Source organism: Salvelinus alpinus, chromosome 2, assembly GCF_045679555.1.
Source record: "Salvelinus alpinus chromosome 2, SLU_Salpinus.1, whole genome shotgun sequence".
NCBI classification, from domain to species: domain Eukaryota; kingdom Metazoa; phylum Chordata; class Actinopteri; order Salmoniformes; family Salmonidae; genus Salvelinus; species Salvelinus alpinus.
Window position 1 is genome coordinate 71,457,919 of NC_092087.1, and position 6,606 is coordinate 71,464,524.

General features: G+C 42.1%; 1 pseudogene; it reads right to left on the reverse strand.

The window, feature by feature from the left end:
- Positions 1-322: 322 nt before the first annotated feature.
- LOC139567635 (protein FAM83B-like) lies at positions 323-6,264 on the reverse strand (annotated as a pseudogene).
- Positions 6,265-6,606: the final 342 nt, after the last annotated feature.

A 6,606-nucleotide genomic window follows, 5' to 3' on the forward strand; every position in this document is an offset into this window, starting at 1 on the left:
AATACTGACATTGAAACTTATATTACATGTATAGCTGAACACAGAACACAGGGTACCTTATATTGAAGCAATTATTGTCCTATGCATGTATGCACTTTGAACTCAAAACAAAGGACAGTAATATACTCACATTTGGGGTATTCGATTGACAACTAAGGGACAATCTAAATGACCATTTCACAAGTAAGGAATAACAATTATATTGCTTTATCAGAATCCGCACACTTGCCATATTAGAACATTCCAATATGTACATTTATTTTCCAATAAAATGTATCTCATAACCAGTGCAAAAAATACATGCAAATTCCCTAAAGACTTAACAGTCTAATTTACAATACAAACCCTGTCATAGAACAGTGCTGTTATTGCCTTGATCATAGACAACATTTACACATTCACTTCTTGCTGATGAGATTCCCCACCCGTTGTATGAATCGGCCAAGCTTATTTTCATTAGGCGTAGTTTCCGTCTGAAAGCTGTGTATGGAACTAACAGAGGGATGTCTCACAAACAAACTCCTGTGTTTGTCTGAGTCATATCTGTTTGTAGTAGTTGATGTCGGTTTATCAGAAGGCTTGTTGTCAAATGAAACAAAACTCTCAAACCGGCTATGTGCTCGTTTCCGCCTGGTGTCTGAATGAATTGCTGCTCGACTCGCCACAGTGTTTGTGGAGCTCAGGGAGTTCTTGTCCGGTTCACATTTCTTTCTAAAGCTCTTTCTAACCCAGCTAGTAGTTAACCCAGGAGATTATGATTTACCTGCTGGGCTGGGAGAATTATGTTGTTGTTCCTTTTCGGTTTCAGAGCCAGCCGCATTGTGTGATGACCTGGAAGGGCTTGGAGAATGACCCTTGGGTGATGTAGTAAGTCCCACAGCTGACGGTTTTCCAGGAGGATCTGAGATGGTTCTCTGCTCTGTTGAAATGTCAGCCTGCACTAAATGCTTTGATCTCACTGAACCTGTCCTTTGAAGTGTGGATCTGAATGAATTCTGCCTTTGGAGTTCTGCTCCTTCTTCCTTGTGTGGCGTTTTCTCCACCATTTTCTCCACTGAAACATCGGCATGCACTATATTCTTTATTGATGTCACAGAAGTTCTGCGTTTCAATGGATTCACACTTTGGCGTGTTTTCTCTTTGTCTGCGGAGAGCACCAATTCAGAGCTGTTGGCCAGCTGGTCAGTGGATTCATAACTCTTCCTGGTGGAGCACTCCTTCTCCTCTGGTATTCCAATCAAAGATGTTAGCCCTTTAGAGCTCTCCACATTAAGTCCAGTTGGTCTGAAGTTGGAGGGCTTGAGCAAAGGTTCCTTTAGTTGTATTCCCAGTTGGGCTGCCGACATCGTCCTGGAGAGAGGCTCTTGCCAGTCATCAAGAGGATTCCTCTCTGTCTTGGTCGTGATATCGTATTGTGAGACAGACCTTTGTGCATCACTGAAGTTGGTTAGTTTATATTTTTGTCCTTCAACTCTGTTTCCCTCTTCCTGTTGACCTCCTGGGGTGAGTTCCTCTCTGTGGCTGGATGGTCCCTGATTAGAACTGTGTTCGGAGCTGCCTGCTAGCTCTGCCGCACTGTGCCTTTTATCCAGGCCTCTCTCTGACGACCTTCCTTTAGCTCTTTCGAGAGTAGAGAAAATAGACAGCCTGAGAGAATCCTGGCTCTGCCCTGGCCTTAAGTTGCTGACAGGTTCCTCATACTCATGTAAACTGAGCCTTTTCCGTCTGATCTCTTCCAATCTTATCTGACTCTCCCTCAATCTAGCAGGGGTCAGTTGGGGTTGGAAGTTGCTTAGGCCACCTAGACTGCCCTGTGGAGATGTCACTCCTAGACTGCCCTGTGGAGATGTCACTCCTAGACTGCCCTGTGGAGATAGCATCCATAGACTGCCTTGTGGAGATGTCACAGAGTGCTCAGACATATAGTTAGGAGTTTTAGACTGCTCTGCCAGACGGCTGTTGAAGAGGACTGATGTTCTCATCCGGGATGATTTGGTTGGGTTCTGCGTACTGTCAGGCAGATGCAGATTCTCAACTGGCTCCCCTAGGGTCGCATCACTGTTGTTGAGGTACGAGTCGATCTTCCACCTGCTAAGAGAGTTCTCACTGCTGAAAGGGAGTAGATGCTGTTGGTCAATGCCATACTTCTTCTTCTGCATGTAATGATTAATCCTGCCTGGTAACAGTGTGTCCTCGATGCGACTGCCTCTCTCAGGGGCACCGTGACTGCCGCCAGCGTCATCTCTTACATTCGTCAAGGGAGTTGTGGAATTCCCTCTCTGCGGCAGCTCTCCGGCGTAGCTGTGTCCCCTCACAAGTTTCCCCATATCGGTGCAGTGAGATTGATTCAGTCTGTCCTGAAAGCTCAGTCTTCTTGTGACCATCTGTCCATTGTTGTATCGATCGTCCTTCTGTTGACCAGTAGAACTCGTCAAGCCAAGCTGTCTCCCACGGGATCTCATGTGAATCTGGTCGAGAGAGAGTCTGCTCTCAAAGAGAAGACCAGAATAAGGGTTGTACGTGGCTGTTGCCAGCTCTTTCCGGAAGTCTGAGAGAGAGTGACAGGCAGAGTGGATCGGGCAAACAGACGTCTGAACTCCTCGTCGTAGGAGCCCACCAGCTGCCCTGTGACCACCAGGACCATGCTGAGGTTGATTTTCTCAAAGGACCACATGAAGCTGGAGAAAAGGGAGACCAAAAGAAAGGTGTTATAATAAATAAATGCAGTCATCCGGTTACTTATATATAAAACTCCATGAATACTTTATAAAATGTTAGTATGCTATATAATGTATAATATTATATTTAATATACTGTATTTAACAAGTATAAGGAAGAGTTTGGGAACATATTTATGTTTTAAATGCAAAAGAGGGGACATTGCTGGTTAGACATACCTTAGACATACCTGTATGTACTGTACAACACTGTTTTGCAGTCCACCAATAGAAACCTCTGCTCCAAAGATCCATGGAACTTTGCTCCAGATCGACACATGTACTGCTGTCCTTTCACTGTCCGAACTCGCAAGTTCTGAACAAGACAGAAGAACTAAGAGAAAATCTCTCACCATTTATTTTTTCGCACACACACACACACACACACACACACACACACACACACACACACACACACACACACACACACACACACACACACACACACACACACACACACACACACACACACACACACACACACACACACACACACACACCACTACTACTACTACTACTACTACTACTACTACAACTCTAACCTTATCAAACTTGACAACCATCCCCAAAACCATAGACAGGAGGCCAACCAGAAAATTGGTTTGGAATGATTAAGAGTTACAGCAAGACAACAAAGACATTTCACCTTTCATTGGGAAACTTTGTTTTTGCTCAAAAACAAGTTCTCGATCTATCCAATAGAGACAAAGGGTAAAGACACTTTGTAACAGGAACAAGCCTGGCACTGTGCTATAAACCTCATGAAATAAACCCGCTGATGACATCCAGCATGTTAATACACTGATTATGCTTCAAGGGAAATAGACACACCGGTAAATGACTACTGCATTTCCACCAAGGGTGTGGAGCAAATGTCATTGCTAATCCGCGAAAACTCCTGTCAATAGTGAAAAGGTCATGCCTGACAAACCCCTGCTATGCATTTAAAAGAGACCTTGGTCTCAGTATGACGCCCTGATAAAATAAAGGTTAAATAAATAAAATAAATACAATTTAATAAGGACTTTAAGCTCTTACAGTTCATTTGTGAATATACACTGAGTGTACAAAACATTAGGAACACTTGCCCTTTCCATGACATAGACTGACAAGGTGAATCCAAGTTAAAGCTATGATCTCTTATTGATGCCGCTTGTTAAATCCACTTCAATCAGTGTAGATGAAGGGGAGGAGACCGGTTAAAGAAGGAGTTTTAAGCTTTTGGGACAATTGAGACATTGGTTGTGTATTTGTGCCATTCAGAGGATGAATAGGGAAGACAAACGATTTAAGTGCCTTTGAAAGGGTATGGTAGTAGTTGTCAGGCGCACTGGTTTAAGTGTGTCAAGAACTGTAACGCTGCTGGATTTTTTAAAGCTCTACCGCTTCCCATGCGTATCAAGAATGGTCCACCACCCAAAGGACATCCAGCCAACTTGACTTTAACTGTGGGAAGCATTGGAGTCAACATGGGTCAACATCCCTGTGGTACACTTCCGACACCTTGTAGAGGCCATGCCCTGACTAATTGAGGCTGTTCTGAGGGCAAAAGTGTGTGCAACTCAATATTAGGAAGGTCTTCCTATTTTTTTATACACACATTATGTGTAGAAAATTGTGGTATTTCATTGGACAAAGCAGTTTTTGTTATTTTGTATTCATTTTTAAGTCAGTTAAGAACAAATTTTCGTTTACAAAGACGGCCTAGGAACAGTGGCTTAACTGCCTTGTTCAGGGGCAGAACGACAGATTTTTACCTTGTCAGCTCGGGGATTCGATCTAGCAACCTTTCGGTTACTGGCCTAACTCTCTAACCACTAGGCATTTTGCAAAGTATTTCAAATATAATTCCTTACCTTGAGATCTTGTATTTGGACACCTGCGCTCTTAGCCATATTCAGAAAGCTTTTGAATTGGAAGTCATCAAGAAGTATGTAGACCTTCACTCCCCTTGTAGTCGCATTGACAATCTCCTTAAAAATATCAACGTCAGTGAAGACATCCATCGCTATAGCAATAACCTATAATGGAAAGGGATTAAGAACACGCTTAATGATCAGTTTTGTGAACTGCAGAGGTTTATTGAAAGTAGAAGTCTCAGAACTTGGTCACCAAATCTGAAAAGGTGCCTCATGTCTTTTTCTGTGTAGTAATTGCTGTGTTGGGGAGTAGTGAACTACATGTAGTTCAACTAGTAATTTAATTACATTTTTCAGTAGCTTGGTGGTAGATTAACTAAATTCAAATATTTTCAGTAGTTAATTACTTGTTTTGCAATATAGTGGTGTAGCTACCTACTGGAACTACACACTACTTTTTTTCAAAAATAAAACATGGGTGAAGTAGGCAAGAATTACATTTATTTTTCTGCATCAGCCCTGCCTAATTCTCACGAAACATTTTTCATGTGCCTTATTCTCACTTTTTGTGTTAAATAGGCTTAATTACACATCTGACTCCAGAGTAATCTGCTCTTGCAATTTGGGGTCAACAACATTTCAGATGTATATATGATCGTAGTGAAGGTAGTGAACTACTTTTTCAAAGTAACTTTAGGTAAGTAAACTATATTTTTCTTAAGGATTGCTTCAGTGTAGCTTAACTTCTTCCAGTGTGAAGTAATTGGTAGCTTGGTAAACTATATTTTCAGAGTAGCTTCCCCAACATTGAGTAATTGTGGTATTCAAAAGTGCACTGTCTGTACAGCACAGTATGTGCGTTTTGAGAAGTAACAATTACTTTTGTTATCCGCACACACTCTTTCATAACCTTCTGGAATTACATATCCAATTGTAAGGAAGATGAGTGGAAACATTTCAGAAAACAATAAGCCTGGCAAGCAGTCATGACGTGTGATGCTAAAATTTCAGTCGGCCTATGTTGAAACCGGTTCAAGTTGAGACAGGCTTAGGTGGTTGATATGCCACAGACATTTAACTGAACATACATTTTTTTTCAACATGTGTACCTGTGGGAAATGCTACTCTGTGAGAAAGGCAATTCAAACCTGGAATGTGTATTTGTACAAACCATAACAGTAAATACCAGACACTGCAAATGATTGATGGGAAATTATATTATTGTGCCTCGTTACCTGTCTTGCGTCTTGGATTTGTTTACGTATCATCTCTTTGATGGTCGGTGTGTTGTGTCCGGGAGGATGGAAAAGCAGGCTGATGTTTGTCTCCACGTTCTCATTGGTGACCTCTGGCCAGCCGAGGTCAAGGTCAGGAACCTCCTCATCTGACTCAGTGGGGAAGTAAGTCGAGGGAGCGCTGACATTTTCTTCACTTTCACGTTTCCTTGCTTCATAATCCTCATCCTCTGGGACTGGCAACTCTGCATTGTCCAAAATGAAGATGACCTCCTCTTCAGAGAGAAAGTTACTGAGTTGTTCAGCTTTGAGGTACTCCTGGTAGGCATCTCTACCCCCACTGACCAGAGCGTAGATGGCAAGCCGGTATGACTCCTTGTAGTGTGGCTGGATGTATTCCGTTGGAATCACGTCTTCTTTGAATGACAACAGATAGGAGAGCTTGGATTCCATTGTACGATTTCCCCGAGAGGATCTCTGATTTATGTGGAATGGGGATATTACCTTAAAAAATATATACAATGTGTTATGACAGAACTGATTCAATTGTGACTTGTACTATTTTCATCTTCACTATGTATAATGCCACAACCTAATGCCAAAGCTATTTAAGTGAAACAGTTGACTCACAAACTACCACAGGTGAAACTTCCAATAACTGTTTGATTTTACCATATTTTTGTAGACATTCTTCATTCAGTACATTTGTGGAAAATACACTCCACCTGTGTGGAAATTCAAGTACAGACAGTACACCACAAAGGATCTTTTCAAATCTTACTGAAAATTTCAGGG